The sequence below is a fragment of the Propithecus coquereli genome, unplaced genomic scaffold (assembly GCF_000956105.1).
Source record: "Propithecus coquereli isolate 6110/MARCELLA unplaced genomic scaffold, Pcoq_1.0 Scaffold566, whole genome shotgun sequence".
NCBI lineage: Eukaryota > Metazoa > Chordata > Mammalia > Primates > Indriidae > Propithecus > Propithecus coquereli.
Window position 1 is genome coordinate 1,136,030 of NW_012151574.1, and position 17,248 is coordinate 1,153,277.

At 40.7% G+C, this 17,248-nt stretch overlaps 1 protein-coding gene across 3 annotated transcripts in view; it reads right to left on the reverse strand.

Annotated features, from left to right (window-relative positions):
• PKIG (protein kinase (cAMP-dependent, catalytic) inhibitor gamma) overlaps window positions 1-17,248 on the reverse strand; it is an 82,912-nt gene that overhangs the window by 37,699 nt on the left and 27,965 nt on the right. Inside the window, exon 1 of one of the 3 annotated variants that reach the window (XM_012657947.1) lies at window positions 2,390-2,567. The exons of the other annotated variants lie outside the window; for them this stretch is intronic. The gene's annotated coding sequence lies outside the window, so the exon portion shown is untranslated. Of the gene's footprint in view, window positions 1-2,389; window positions 2,568-17,248 lie in introns of those variants that run through there. 3 annotated transcript variants of the gene reach the window in all.

Below are 17,248 nucleotides of genomic sequence, written 5' to 3' on the forward strand. Positions count from 1 at the left end.
CTGGGCGTGGTGGTGCACACCTGTAGTCCTAGCTACTTGGGAGGCTGAGGTGGGAGGATTGCTTAAACTCCAGAGTACAAGGCTGCAGTGAGCTATGATCAGGGTACTGCACTTGACGGAGCAAGACCCTGTCTCTATTTAAAAAACAAACAAACAAAAAACAGACAATAAAGCCACCCTCATCGGTACATGCAGGCCTGGATTGAGGGGTGTGACGCATTCTACCACATTTCTATTCCCTACCTCCTGACAGGGACCAGAAAGTCCAGGTACCTTCCTTCCAGAACATTACCTCCTCACCACCATCTTAGGAAAAGGAATGCCTTTTTTGATTATCCAAAGTCTCAAGACCCTGGGGTAAGGCAGAGGAGATGACTCTGGCATTCCCACTGCCCACGCCCACCTTCAGTGGGCTTTGCTGATGGGGAAGACTGCAGCTTTAAGATATGCTGAGGGTCTTTGAGGACCCTCCTGTTCATCAGGATCTTAATTCAAACAAATAGTTTCTGAATAAAGCATCTTCCTGAGGATTACAGTCTCTGATACCCTTACAGATAAAAGCCCTTAATTTGTCAAGAAGTAGAACTTTGGAAATTCGAAATTCAAGATCTGACTACTTTTGCTCTTCTTTGCACTTTGTGGCCATCCTCTCCCTGCAGCAGTGGATGATGTGTCTAGGCTAAAAGAAGAAGGAAGGGAGGCAAATAAAGGGACTTTTTCCCCCTCCTTTTCTCTCTCTCTCTTGCCAAACTAGGAACTAGGTATTTAAGTTAAAACTGAGTAAGCTGTGTCTCCTTTGTACATATGTGTCAGGCTTTCTACTGGCAACGGGGCATAGTAGACACACAGAGAGGGCACAGATGGTCTAGTGAAGGCACAGGGAGTTGAAGTTATTTCAATAATTACGTGAATACAGTTCAAGTAAACACTAGGAAGGAGTTAAGGATAATATGGGAACATACAGTGGATGTTCGCCCTCAGTCAACAGGGTAGGGAATGATATTATCGACCATCTAGTGTTACATAAAGGGCTGAGCATAACATAGGGCCTAGCACTTAAGAGGTGTTCAATTTGTCAATTGTTTTTTTCTCTCTCTCCCCAAGTACATGTTCGTGAGGACACATGTACACACACTCACACACCCCACTCAGACTTTCTCTTTCTTCAAGAATAACAAATCTTAAAAAAAAAAAAAACCATAAAAACTTAGAAGTAACTTAATGTTGCCTGTTTTATGTCCTCTTTTAACTGTCCTACAGGCACCAGCTTTTAGCCACTCTAGAATACTAAAAACCTAGGGCACGTAGCTCTGAAAGCCATAAGGGTCTGCCACAAAGAAAAAAGAAATATGGACAGTTCATTCCAAGCTGAATTTGGAAATACAGAGATCATCTACTTTTGTGCCTTCATTTAGGTATAAATGAGGAAACTGAGGCCCAGAGAGTGAGAAACGCTTGCCCAAGGTGGCATAGTTTCCTTGGGTGATCATTCTACTGGCTTTTTGGTTTTTAAAGCTGAAATTTTTCCTTTAATTTTGACTTTTCAAATGTATTTAACCTGCTACCAGGGGAGGTGGGTCCCTGCACACTGTAAGCCATCTGAGAGCCCTCAGCTCGGAGACTCAGCAGTAAGGGATGTGGTGGCGACAAGGGCCCCCTCCCTTGCCCTCTACAGGGTGCTTAGTTTAACACCCTGAAAACAGATACCAACAAATAAAACACCTAAGGGCTTACATGTTCTGTTTATAGCTAGAATATATCTAGGCATAAATAGCACATTTTGAAAAGGAAGCAATAAAAGGATCACAAAGCCAAAGTTAAAGATTTCCAACCCTTCTTTCCATCTTGGAGTTTGCCACACAGCTACTGCAGCATTGGGTTTATATGTGGTAACTTCATGAAATCCAACCATATCTGTATGTGTATTTAACTCACCAATCTTCTATCTGTGAGGGGAAGATTACAGAGAATTTTCACTTTCAGAGACATTTCTTTCTAGAATGTTTAAAATTTTTGGTACCACCTTTGTAATCAGAAACAAACAAAGGATTTACAAATACCAATTTCTAGAGGAAAATTTATTTCTTCACCTATATTTGGGGCAAGTTGCTGCCTTTAAAGCTCTGGATACTCTGCCAAAGTTCTCTGGGTAAAAAAGTAAAACAGCATCTGAATGGAGCCCATCTGTGAGATTTGAGGCTCCGAGTCCAGCCCTAGGCGGTTTCAGACAAAGCCATAATTTTCAGAGCAAGCTCACATATAGCATAATATAAAAATAGACACTTTGTGACCAACAGCCTGGAAAGCAAGCTCTCCAGAGAGCTCAGCCTCCACACTCTGCTTCTCCCTGGAGGTAGGGGGCAGGGAAGGAGAGTAGAGTTCTACTTACAACCGCAAAGTTTCCTCAAAGTCCAGTGGTCCTCAGTCAGAAGTGGAGGTAGAATTTAAGAAACTGGGATTCAAGATTAGCAGTGCAGACCTGGGTGCAGGCAGGATTTTCTCTTACCCTCTCTCCCTCTCCCTCGTGTCTTCTAAATGAAAAGCACTTTGAGGTTTTAGTGGGTGTTTCCCACGTCTCGGGCCAAGTAAGTCCCCATTTGTTGTAATCCAATGCTCAGCCTGATGATGTCAACCACTCAACTCGCTTGCTCAGTTTCCACCTCTCTGTCCACGGGAGAGATCTGTTTCCTTTGGACAATAAGCCAAGGGGCTGTAACTGCATCCCAGGCCCGTCACATTTGCCTAACATCCTTCCTTCAATTTTCAACCCTGCAGCCTTGGTGACAAAAGGCTTCCTATCACTCACTCAGCCAGGGCTCCCAGTGTAAATTCCCTTGCTTCTTAGTTATTGCCCACTGCAGGCCGATTGCTTTGCTTTGTTGTGCTTTAATTCATTTCTTTAGTGTATAATATACTAGTCAGGGCAGAGATCTTCACCCAATCCCACCTCCATCTCTTTCTTCCTGCCCAATTTTCCAAGTTGTGTAATTTCTCCATTAAGTTTCCTAGGTACATTCTGGGCACAGTACGTCAGTTTGTCCTTCGTGTAGGAGAGATGACGCATGCCCACAGGAAAGGCTTGGAAACAGCACTGGTCTGTTGCCTGGGGAACTGGGTTCTGGACTTGGTCAGGCCTCCAACTAGACGAATGGCCTCAACCAAGTCATCTCCCTCTCTGGACCTCAGTTTCCCCATCAATAAAACGATGGCTTCGGTGTTTTCCACTCCTGAAACTCAGTGACCAAAAATCAGTGACTGAGGAGCTTATCAACAAATGCTTTATAAGGCATTTTACTACCTTAAAACCAACTACACACTTGAGGGAGGGAACAGCCCTGGAGCAGTCAGAGGCCACTGCCCAGGACGCCAGGCTCAGCTGGACTCCTTTAGCCCCCTTTGTGCAGGAGCTGAACTGTTTCTTTGGGGAAAAAACAAAACAATTCACTGAACAAGTCCTGAGAGACATGAAAAGAGGCAGCGTAAACTACTAGATAAGATAAATAAGGGAATTTAAGTGTCCTTAGGGACTAACACAGAACAGCCCTGGTTATGAGAGACAATCAGCCCTGGTTATGAGAGATAATCTCCTAACGTTTGTAGAGTGCTTGATGGTAACGCAATAAACTCTCTCTACTTTTGTGTATAATGGGAAGCCATGTGACATGCAGAGTGATTAGGAACATTATTGGAAGCCACACATCTGGATCTGAGTCCTAGGTGACTTAATTTCTCTGAACCTCAGTTTTTTTAATCTGTAAAATGGGATACTAGTGCCTCCATTTTAAAATTTTGAGAATTAAATAACACATGCAGGAGAATTTAAATTATTTCTGGTATATACTAAGTATTGAATAGATGTTAGCTCTCATTGTTGCATATAATCTTTTTTTTTTTTTTTCCCCCCCAGACAGAGTCTCACTCTGTTGCCCAGGCTAGAGTGCTGTGGCATCAGCCCAGCTCACAGCAACCTCAAACTCCTGGGCTCAAGCAATCCTACTGCCTCAGCTTCCCAAGTAGCTAGGACTACAGGCATGCGCCACCATGCCCGGCTAATTTTTTTTCTATATATGTATTTTTTTAGCTGTCCAATTAATTTCTTTCTATTTTTGGTAGAAAACGGGGTCTCGCTCTTGCTCAGGCTGGTCTTGAACTCCTGAGCTCAAACAATCCGCCCGCCTTGGCCTCCCAGAGTGCTAGGATTATAGGTGTGAGCCACTGCGCCCGGCCCATATAATCTCATTTGATTCTCCTAACACCCTTAGGAGAATTAGGTACCCAGAGGCTACATTACTCTCTCTTTCCTGAATAAGAAAATGAAATAGAGAGGTTAAGTGACATGCCCAAGGTCACACAGCTCAAAATGAAAGGGCCAGAATTAGAAACAGTCTCTTAAGTCCTAACTAGGTCAGCATACATGCCACACACATGCCAATGCTATTTCTCAAAATCGTTACTCCACCCAGCCTGGCAAAGGAAACACTTCAGAACACTAGGTCAGAGGGGTGCTTTACTTGCTTTACTACCAAAATACTGTGTGGCCTGAAGCAACTCTGGGCTCCAACTGCCTTTCCCCAAAAGGGGCAGATTTGATCTGTTTTAATGCTACTTTGAAGGGGATGGCAAATTAGGACTGGAGCTCTACTGGGGAAGCAGCTTTCTATAGGTGGGGGTGAGGCTGTGGTAGTTTGTGACTTAAAAAGAACTTTAATTAGTTCTCAGAAAACTCTGATGCTTACTAAGAAAGATCCAAGCAAACAGGCTATACTAGCAGGGAGTTTGCTAATCTGAAGGCTTTTCAACAAGTCGACATAGGACTGTGGTGGAATAATAACCTTCGGAAAACAGTATGTCATGGTTCAGAGATCTGGGTTTCTTTCTGGTCCCTGGTCCTTCTAGCTGTGAATAACCTTAGACAAACTGTTTCACTTCTTTGTGCCTTGGTTACCCAATGTAAAATGAGAATAATAACAGCATTTACCCTAGAAGGTTCTTGTGTGGGTTAAGTGCCTGACACATACTATAAGTTCAAAAATACTTGCAAAAATAAGCTGCAATGTCTGAGTAGTAAAGACATTATTTTCTAATTCTCACTCGGTTTCACCATCCTCTCCCCTGACAATGACGTGAAAATGAAATAAAGGCAAGAATGTCAGGAAGTCAGAAGGGCTCTGTATTTCTCCAGAATGTCAGGATGAGTAATGAACCAAAGCCCACCAAGAGCTGTCAGCACGTTCTCAGCAGTAACACTCAGCTTAGAGGGACGGAAGGTTGGGGCCATTGTTTGGCTGTGCCTTTATTTCAGAAGCCTGAGTAGGCGTCAGGAAATGAAGCTGGACTCTCAGAGATGGGTCAGTTTACTGACATCGCCCTTGGTGCTTTGAATCATGTTTTATTACTTGAAAAAAAAATAATAGTAAGGAGCCCATTCATAAAAACAACATCGTTTTCTTCAACAACATGTACTTGGTAACACTTGCCTCCTGAACTGAATAATCCTACATCTGTGACAGAATCCATGAAGAAAGAACCTCCCAACATTGGCACACTTATAACTGACAATAGTGGCTACACATGGTGGACTGGGGTCACACTCTGTGCCGAGCACTCTCTAAACACTATTTCCTGTAATCCTCACGACAGTCAGGTGCAGGACACTATTGTTAACATTCAGACGTTACAGCTGTGGCAACAGATGCGTGGCGAGGCTGGCCAACGTGCTCAAAGGTCCACGGGAGTAAGGGGCAGAGCCTGTGCTCTAACTTGGAACCGTCTGGGGCCAGGCCTGTGTCCCTAGCCCCTGTGCTCTACTGCCTCTCAAAGGGTTTCCCTGCAGGCAACTTGGCTGTTTTTCCCAGACAGCAGCGTCAGCTCCATTTGAGGATGAAGGAAACTCTGGCTGATTACCTATGCTTAATTCCACCCCTTACCCCAGTCCAGAAAAGTCTCTCCTTCCCCTGAATTTCCTTAGTACTATCCATTTCTCTCTTAAGAAACGTCCTTTTCTCCTTTGAGGCATATTTATTTTGGGGCAGGTCTTATTCCTCTGCTAGAATCTGAGCTTCTTAAGGAAAGGCTCTGTGTTGCGTCTTACGAGACACTTATTAAAATAAGGAAACCCATAAACAAAAAACAAAAACTTTTATTGAATGTTACCATATGCCAAGTACTATTCCAACTGCTTTATATAAATTACCTCATTTACTCCCCATAAGGATCACTATGAGGTAGGTATAATAATTATTTCCACTTGACACATGAGGAGATTCCTGACATGGACTGATTAATTTGTTCAACTAGTAACTGACGGATACCTGTTGAAAGGAATGTGTGAATGAATAAATTCTGGCCACCACTACCCACTTTCTTGTCCAAACTGCTGCTATAAAACGCAATTAGCTTGTCATCCCATCAAAGGCAGGTTTCAGCTGTCACGCCATTTCAAACTCACTTATTCACTATGCCCTACAGCTAGAAGGTCCATGCTTTTCCTAGACTATTAATTGAGAAGCATATTGAATGAGATTTATAAGTAAAATTAGATTTTGTTCTCTTTCCAACTATACTCATATTATAAAAAATAAGAAAATATAGAACAGGAAAAAAAGGAAGAAAATCATCCATCATCCCATCAACCTCCTAGTGTATAGCCCCAGAGAAGGAACCACACTTACACTCAAAACAATGTTTTGAAATCAGAAACTAAAGTCATTTAGGAGGGGGTGGTGCAAAGCAGTCAACCCCAAGTGTATTCAATATTTTTTTTTGGCTCTGGAGACCATGCAGCTGTTTTTTCTTTGGTGTTTGATGTTCTGAGGCTCCACTTCCTGGTCCCCTTTGGATTGCTGATATGGTATGTCCCATGGAGAGCTGGCAGAAGGGAAGCCTGACCCCTGTAGGTATGTGCCTAGAAAACGGAGAGGTTCACAGGATAATGCACTGCCTTTTTTAACCTTTTTTGGAACTGCTTCCCACCAGCTTGAGATAAGTTTTAGATTGGGGCAGTTATGAGAGATGGACCTCCACTAGAGTTAATGTTAATCTTGGACTCATTGATTTTTACTGCCAAAAAGAGCATGTGGTCGCCTCATTTCAGAGGTGAGGAATGCCAGGCCCAGTGAAGGCAAGAGATTATCCTGAGGTTATACAGCATGGTGCTCCAACAGTAGAAAGACCTTCTATTGGCTTGAGACTCTCACTTGCCACTGCACTTTCAAATACAAATCTGAAGGGCCCTTCCCTATTGTTTTGGTTAACTCCTAACTCAGCCATCAGATTTCAGATTAAATGTCACTTCCTTTGGGAGAATTTTTCTCTTAGCTCGCCCTGCTGTACTGGTCCCATGATACCCTCTATTTCTTCTCTCAAAACCCTTATCATATGTGATAAGTACATGTTATATGTGTTTCCCTACCAGACTGTAAGCTCTACGAGGCTGAGGCCAACAATATGTCTCCCTGGTTCACTGAATATATTTATCCCAACTGCCTAGAACAGTGGCTGGCACAGAACAGGAAACTCAATAAATATTTTCTAAACACACACACACACACACACACACACACACACTCACGCACATCCTACTTAGTCCAGTCTGGGGTAAAACAGCAGCACACTTTTTTAAAAAAGTACCATTGTCTCCTAAACTACAACTCGGCCTTCCCTCTGTGGGGAGGATCATTAGAGTATAAGGGATTTCATTTCAAATAATTTCTAAAAGATAGAAAAAGTTCATAAAAGTGTGACATCAGAAGCTGAAGGTCAGAGCACAGGGACGAGAAAGCATAATCAGAAATGAGAGACAAACAACTGTGTGGAACCCCAGGGAGACTCTGGGCCTAAAGACCGCAGGCATGAAGAGGAGGATTTAGGAGAAAGGCTGAAAATTAGGAGGCCCATTGCAAGGCTGTGCCAGCCAGCCCCCCAGTCCCATACCTGTGGCACACAGAGGGCCTGAAAGCTCCGTAGAACCACAGGCAAAGACAGGAGGCCCTCCTTAAATAAATTGAATGAACTGCTTGGGGTCGATCTAGGGCTTCTAGTAAAAGAATGGCCTCCTCATTCTGACACATGAAGGGCCCTCAGTTTAACTGCTGCTCCTGCTCACGTGCCCTAAAGCACCTGCCACTGCCACTTGGCCCACAGAACTTCCAGCAGCTTCCCAGGCAGGGTAGAGGCATATGACACAAACAGACAACCAATTCCAGAAGAAACCAAGGCCTATCCCCTAAAAGGAGTCTTTTATTGATTGCAAATGGCAAATAAAGCATCACAGGGTATCTGAAGAACAGACCCTTTATGGAAAATAAAATTCAGAAAAATCAGAAGCCTTAAAAAAAAATTCTTATGTCTTCAGAGATTTTGAAGATATTGTGTCCATAAAATGTAAAGGAAATAAACTGACAAAAATGAGCTCTTGAAAATTAACAATATGGACACCGAAATTAATTCAGTAGAAGGACCAGAAAATAAGAAAAGAAAATCTTTCAAAACATAGGGAAAAAATACAGAATAATAAAGGATCTTGTTGATATAAAGCAACAATCCAGGAAGTTCAATATCAGACTAAGTAGTAACTAAAAAAAAAAAAAAAGGACAATAGGAAATTATCTAAGAAATCATGAGGAAAATTCCCCACAGCTAAAGGAAGACATGAATCTTCAAACTGAAAAGTCTGAAAAGTGCTGAGTAGGACCATACCTAGATACAGCCTCCTAACCTTTCAGAAGTCAAAAGAGAAAAATCCTAAAAGTTTCTAGAGGGACAAAGACTATTTAAAAAAAAAAAAAAGAATCATACTGGTATTGGACTTCTTACCAGCAATACTGGTGCCTGAAGACAATGGAACAATGCTTTCTAAGGAAAACCTTCTATGTTTGTTTGAGACAGGGTCTCACTCTGTCACCCGGGCTAGAGTGCAGTGGCATCATCATAGCTCACTGCAACCTCAAACTCCTGGGCTCAAGTGATCCTTCTGCCTCAGCTTCCAGAGTAGCTGGGACTATCAGCATGGGACACTACACCCAGCTGATTTTTCTTTTTCTTTTCTTTTTTTTTTTTTGTAGAAACAGGGTTTCGCTCTTGCTCAAGCTAGGCTTAAACCCTGGCCTCAAGGAATCCTCCCGCCTTGGCCTTCCAAAGTGCCAGGATTACAGGCGTGAGCCACCATGCCTGGCTGGAAAAAGTTCTAATGGAAAATGATTTGGAACCTAGAATTCTATACTGAACGAAGCAAAATAAAGACATTTTCAGGACTTAGAACAAATGATCTCTCATGCATTGTTTTCTCAGTAAACTAGAGAATATGCTTCACCTAAACAAGGGTTTAAACTAAGAAAGAAGTAGGATTTAAAAAACAGGGATCCAACAAGAGAGAGGTGAAAGGAAGGCCAAGGACGATGATGAAGGTAGCTCTGGGACTTCAACTGAGCTATAGGCCTAGAAAGGACCAGTCTGATTAGAGCAGGAGGGTGGAAGGCTACAGGTAAATAGAATTGACAAACTCCCTAACAGGTTTGATGAAAACTATATTGAAAGTCTATGGGAAAATGTGGAAAGACTTAGCAATAAGGAACAAGGAAAACTAAGCATGTGAAAGAAAAAGCTATTATTAATCCAGGAAAAAGAGCAATACAGAAAGGAAAATAATTAGAATGTTACTGGCACAGCAGTAAATAATATTTACAATGCCATAACACAGTAAAACACTGAATAGTGCTTTAACCAAAAACTGTGATATTGGGAGAAAGGGGAAGGAGGAGGAGTGTGAGTAGGGCTGTGGTGCGTATAAAACAGCTACGGCCTCACGTGCCATCCTAGGAAGTCAACAGGCAGTATCTAAACTTGATGAGTCAAGAAAGACCAGGATAGTAATGTGAGGTCCTCCTTTGGATCTGACTGGAATAAAATGATATTTATGAGTTAATTGAATTATTCTTTTGCTAATAAGGGGTTATTATTTTATGTGTGATAATAGTAATATAGTTATGTAAAACAAAAGAAGTCCTTATTTTCTTAGAGATAACATGCTACAGTAGTTATTGATGAAATGATATGTCTATAATTTACTCCAAAATAATCTACTAGCAGGAAAAATGGCTATAAGCATAGATGAAGCAAGACTAATCATGGGTTGTTGATTTTTGAAGCCAGGTAACAGGTGGTATATGAGGATTCATTAGACTATTCTCTCTAGTTTTGTATGTTGAACATTTCCATAATACAATTTTTAAGAAAAACAGAGATAGCTGTATAAGCATCTTATTTAGATACATAGAGCTAAACACTGGACCAAACAGCTAACAGGATCAAAAGTGTATGCTCCTGGGAACAGGATGGGGGGGGCAAACTGGGAGGGGGCAAAGTAGGGGTGGGGGCACGGGACAGCTGGCTTTTAAGTTTTTAATGACATTTGACCTTAAAAATGACATTTGACCTATAAATAAAACTATATGCATGTGCCATTCTGACAAAACAAAATTAATTTTAAAAAAGAAATGAAAGTAACCATTACAAGAAATAAAAGCAGAAAAATAAAATGGCTGCCTCGGGGTGAAGGAGTGGCAGGAGAATGATGCCTTTCTGGACTCACAGATTTTTTTAAAAGTCACGTCCATGTATTACTTTGATTTTAAAAGTTATCTATTATTATCAGTTACTGCTATCAGTTTTTAGCAGGGCCTTTTGTTAACCTCTACATCTATAAACTGAGTATTTCCTCAGGTTTAGAATCCTAAATCACCCCGAGTGACTATCTCCACATCAAGTGCAATAATAATAATTATTGCCATTTATTGTTTGCCATTTGTCAGTACTTTGCATATGTTATTTCTAATCCTTCTAACACTCTTGCAAGGCAATATTGATATTTCCATTTTACAGATGAAAAGGTTAAGGCTGAGAGACATTACTCATTTGCTTGATGTCACCATGGGCTAGACCTGTAAGACTCTAACGCCCAAGTTCTTTCCACTATCGCACCTTTCTTTTACACTCTACTTACATACTTATATACATTCAGTATAGTCCAGAAAGTACTTTTACATAAATTTTTTCATCAACCTCATGAAATAGGAGAGAAAGGACTTTCCTTACTTGACAAATGAAGAAATTAAAGCTAAGAAAAGTTAGGTAACTTGCCCAAGAATCCAGGCTTCCTGATTCTTAATCCAGTATTCTTTCTACCATTTCTTATCATCTGTAACCTCAAGAAAAAAATGTCAAATTATTCACAACCTCCTCATGGTCATTTGACATAAGAGTCACTGTAAACGAATGCAGCTGAAGCAGGAATTCAAAACAGAGAGGAAGAAACTTATTTTTTCCAATGGAAATATAGTAATAAACCATGGAATGTCCTCAGTTGCTCTAATGTCAGCATTTTGCTTGAGTCCTCAAAGGGACTCTTGAAATGTCAGCAGCCTGCCTGCCTGGCACAAGCAGATCAGCTGCTGGCACAAGCAGCTCACAGAAGTTCTGACAACCAGTGCCACTCTTCTTGGCTCCAAAGAAAGAAATGAGCCATGCATGCTTCTGCCCTGAAAAGAGAACGTCTGTGCCTCCTAAATCTACTTCAGTCAACAGCCATGTGGCCCTAGGGCTTTTTAATAGCTGCCAGGAATCTTAGATCAGTGCTACTCTAGAGCAGAGGCGACTTTATAAAACTGTACATCAGGCTGTGTAGGGGTGGGAGCCAAAAGTGGCATAACTAAAGTGGGTGAGTATCTGTCCCTTGGTCATCTCAAGTCCTGGGTAACTGATCACACTGCCCAGCAGAGAAGCGGCCCAAGATTTGGGCATAAGAGCCTTGAGCCTGGTGTGAGATGCTGCTCTCCAGCCTGTTCTGGCATCTGAATGAATAATGGCCAAGCAGCAGTTAGGGGGAAGAGGCTGTTTACTTGAGTTCAAACTATTTATAGCACCAGCAATCTGCACATATTTGGATGACAAATCTCTGGGCTTCAAGTAAGTGGTGCTTTGCTCCTGGACAATTTCACCAAACACATTCCCTCCCCACGCCACCCCCAGACCCCCTAACACATGTTGCCCTCAGGATGTTTTATTTAAGTTGCTGAATTTTAAAAGATTATAAAAAGAAATGGCATTTTAAGAACAAGTGACTTTTAATCCATTTATCTACAAGTTTGAACTACATAGTATTCTAAGGTTGAATCAGAAATTAAGTTCTAATACATGTATATTCTGTAAAAACATACAACTGTCCCATAAATGAACAAAACAGTACCTGAATGATGCCTGTAATCTAATTACCATATTGTTATCCTGATGCTGAGCCCTGCTCAAGACCTACATAGAGAATGTTTCTTACAGTACCGTTAACATACGGTGATTAAAGGCTTCCAGAACAGATCCACAAACAATATGTAATCATACACACATTGCAAACTAACAAAAGAGGTCTTATTCCCCACCGATTGTAGGGAAGAAGCAGTCATAATGCACTCTAACAAAAAGATATGCAGAGCCTGCTGCACAGTTTTAACTCACAGAAGGTGTTAGGGCCCTGGGCCAACGAATTTGTTTGGAAAAACTAGCCTTCCTCTAAAAGTTGCCGTGTTTTTATAGCAAAAGCAATGTTGATCCGCATCTCCCCTGAGCCAGGCATTGCCTAATTCTGAAGAGGGAAAAGTGGTTGTTAACCAACATGTATGTTGACAGCTTCTAGTCCTATCACAGAGTGCAAGCAGGTTCTGGAGTAAAGAAAAAATATAGTAAGTGGAGAGAAAGGTTCGTAGTGTAATGGGTGAGGGTGGACAATTAATTTAGGGAGAGGAAATAGATGGGATTCCTCAAAGAAACTGACTTGTTTTCTTATCTTTTCCCCCTGCTAATGAAGCTCATTAGAAGACAAATGGAAAGGTCCCTAAGACAATCTTTCGACAACCCTACTTTTTAACATTAGGAGAAAAGTTCTGGTGATGGTGAAGGAAAGAGGCATGTCCATACATAAGGGGGATAAATGATATAAACATAAATTATATAAAACATTTTTTCAGATCAATTTGTCAATACTATATTGACCAAAAATTTTTAATGCGTGTAATCTTTGATCCCATGATTCTATTTCTAGGAATTTTAGAAATATAAAAATATCCTTCTCATTCGGACCTTAGCTAAAATGTCACTTATTGAAAAGGACTTCACCCACCCACCCAACCTAAGATAACCACCCATCTACCTGTCTCATCACTTTCTTTTTAATTATCTGCACAGCACCACTATTTTTCTTGTTCATTTGTTTACTGCTTGCCTTTCACTGCTACCTCCTCCCATCCTGCCTTAAAATGTCAGCTTGGTAAGAGGAGGGACCTGGTCTGTCTTGTACACCACTCTTTCTATGTGCTGGACACTAGCCAGGGATGTTGCAGCATCATCTCATTTAATCCTCACAGCCATAGGAGGTTTCTGTTATCCCATTTTAGAGACAGGTAAACTGAGGCACAGTTTAATTTTAGTGAGTAGCCAGTGAGTGGCAGTTGCAATCTGAATACTAGTGTGTATGACTACAAAGCCTATACTTTTAATTACCCCTCTCAAAATGAACCAAAAGTTTAAATGTGCATTGATTTTGAACCAAGCAATTCTAGTTGTAGAAATTCATTACTTGGAGAAATCAGACAAGAACACATAGTTTGATAAATCTTATTTATTGTATATTGCTTATAATAGCAAATATTGGAAATATGTTTCAGGAAGTCACTGGTTAGCCATAACCTTCAAGTTTATTTTTGGTAAACAAGGCCCCCCATCTCAGGGTGTGCGAGGAGTTAATGAGACAAAGTACAGTACCTGGCTCATCATCGATGTTTTGCTGTTGTTGCCACATACATTTACATTTCTGAATGAATATACAACATACCAAATTGTTAACAGAGGCTATCTCTGGACAGTGGGATTACAGAGGGTGTTTCATTAACTGTATAAAACACATTGTTCTAATTTTTATAAAACATATAATATTCATTAAAATATGTTATATTCATTAAAATAAAGATATTACTATTTGGCGGAAAAAAGGGGATGAAGAAAATAAAATTGGAGGAACTTAAACAGGAAGAAACTCAATTTATGGGATAGAGACAGCAACTAGATCTCAAAATAAAAATGTTCCTTCTCTTTTGTTCTGTGTAAGAACAGGATCTTCAATGAGGTTGTAGGTCCCATCCCATTGTAAGGGTTACATTCACAGTGAAGTAAAGGAGATTCTTAATAAAAATACAGACTTACAGAATTTATTAAGATGGCTTCATGAAATTTGAGATGTTAAAGCATATATATAAAAAGAAAAAAGAAAGTTCTTTATAATCATATATGCTTTCTAGAGAGAGAGGCTCCTGCCAAGTGGATGGCCCTTTTGGCTGTTGATCTCCTTTTTTGGGTTCAGCAATGCAAAAAATAACAAATAAAAGCTGAAGGTTGCTAAATAGCTCTGCACGACACAGAAGGAAGAACTGAAATTCCAGGGGAAGTCTGTGAGCTGTGAAAAAAAGGGAAGGAGCCAGGAGCCAAGAAGATGGCAGAAGTCTGGATTTTCTGCTGACTCCTTCCTGGGACCCCCAAATCATGAGCAAAGCCAATAACACTTACAAATGATTTTTGTGAATATTAAGTTTCAATTCTGGGCTGACAGGGAAAGAGGCGGTAGAAATGACCAGGAGCACATATGCCACACCTTCACCCACAAGGAATCTACATAATCTTGGGAAACCCTGGACTTCTCCATAGGATGAAACAACGGGTCAAGCTGATCTGATCCAGATCTTCAAATGCTGAGATTTCTGGGTCATATATTACTTATCGAGTAGGATCAAGAAACAAATTGATATGTGTGTGTGCGAAATTAAGTTGCCTGAACTATTCCACACCACTGAAAAGCTTTTCAAAATTTGTGCAGTGATTTCTATTCACTTTAGGTCACATATATCTCTTTGAGAATCTGATGAAAGCTAAGAACCTTTTTCGCAGAAAATGCATATCTTCAAACAAATATAATTTCAGGGAGTTTGTGGCACTCCTGAAGGCCATCTCTGGATACATTACATGTCCACAGACCAAGTTCAAGAACTTGCTCTAGGGAAACCGCAACAGTTTTGATGGACATTGCTTTTTGTTGACAATGGGTATCACAAACCACTTGCAGTTTATACAGAAAGCCTAAGAACATTCCCAACATTCGTTCATCTATAAACATTTGTTGGGGACCTAATACACCAGATCCTGAACGTATAAAGATATATGTGATCCCTGGACAGAGTTATGGTCAACTGAGAGAAGCAAAAAGAAAACAGACCACTACAATACAGTGAGATAAATCAGACTGTACGTATCAGACTAACCTCGCCCCTCAACTTCCTTTTTGGCTCCAGGACTTACTGGCTACAAAAGAAAGAACATGCGAAAATGATCGACATGAAGACTAGACAAGTAATAAAGAGGGAAAACAACAACAGGTCACTGGTGCCATTTTTAAGTAGCCAGCCTGCTCCTCCTGTGGACTTTTGATTTCCCTCTGGGTCTGCATAAAAATATTTCAAAACAGAAACAAAATCAAAACAGAACTGTTTTAAAACAGTAACCATGGATTTTTTTTTAATGCCACTTTAAGAAAAAGGAATTAACAAACCCAAAGATTTTTCCAAAAAACTCATCTATGCCATGAGAAGTCCATAGCCTACATGACTGGTTTGCATGGTTAGATCAGCAAATATTTATTGAGCTCTTTAGTAATAATAATGTCTGATATTTGCGTTGCATGGGGACTTTCACATAGATTGCCTTATTTCCTGTGCAAAACACACTTCGTTACAAGTGTTTATATTCTCATTGAGTAGAAGAAAAAATGGAGGCAAAGAAGGGCAAAATGACTTACCCAGCCTCGTTTATAAGCTTCCCTGTCTTGATGACAAAATCAGAATACAGACCAACCTACCTTTTCCTAAATTCACAGGGAAGTGGTAGTAATGACAGAAACAGGAAGGTCAGGAGAGGGAGCAGCCAGGGGGAACAGACTGGAGAAGCTCCCTTACTGTAGCACAGTCAGAGCATGCTGTTGAAATCCTGGCTCCCTCCCCCACTTACTAGTTGTATGACCTCTGGCAAATCACTTCACCTCTCTGATCTCTGGTAGCTCATTTGTAAAATGAAGAAAATAATATCTCACTTGAATATAAAAAGATGGAGGGAAGAAAAGAGGTAGAGTGAAGTGGAGGAGTGCTAATTTCTTCATCTTTCAGAGGTGAGTCAAGAGATAAAGAGTGAGTGGCTCAGGACACTACTCCGAAATCCTCCTCTCACAAACACCAAAAATGATGAATCTTATCCTTGTAAATATGCCAAATGCATGGAAGGGCTTAAAAGAAAGCATGGGAAGTTTCCTGAGGCCAAATGAGAAACACAAATCCAACAAGATAAGCAAGCATCAGAGTCTTTAAGGACATCTGCAATTCTAATAATACAGAGCTACTGCTTCTCAAAGTAGCTGTCCGAAAAGACAAATAAAAAAGTACATGTTTATGTATATTTGACTTTTGGAGGTAATCACCACAACTCCAAAAAACCATTAAAGTAACACACAATTGGCTTTCAGGAGAAGGCCTGGCTAGGGCAAGTGAAGAGGGAGGTGTTTTTTTAACTTTTTCCTCTATACCTTTCTGTTCTATCTGAATGTTTATTTTTGTGTACATGCTTTACTTTTAAAATTTTTGTTAAATTGGCAAAGGAAGGAAGGCTGGTGGTATTCTGCTATCACCAACCACAATAAAAAATAATGGAATGACTAATGTAAACATAAATTTCAGAAGGAAGAAAATTTATTCTTATGATGATGACTGGAATAGGTATTCTGCTTTACATCTGCCTCACTCAAGATTTCTTTTTAATGATAATACCCAGTGTTGTGGAGATATGGAATGTAGGTGAGACTGGAAACTGGCATAACATTCCTAAAGGGCAATTTGACAATATATACTGAAGTCCTAAAGGTACATGCACAAGGGTATATGGGAACTCTCTGTACTTTCTGAAGCTCAATTTTGCTATCAACCTAAAACTGCTCTAAAAAATCAAGTTTATTGGCCGGGCGCGGTGGCTCACGCCTGTAATCCTAGTACTCTGGGAGGCTGAGGCAGGTGGATCGCTCAAGGTCAGGAGTTCTAGACCAGCCTGAGCAAAAGCGGGACCCCGTCTCTACTAAAAAATAGAAAGAAATGATCTGGACAACTAAAAAATATAT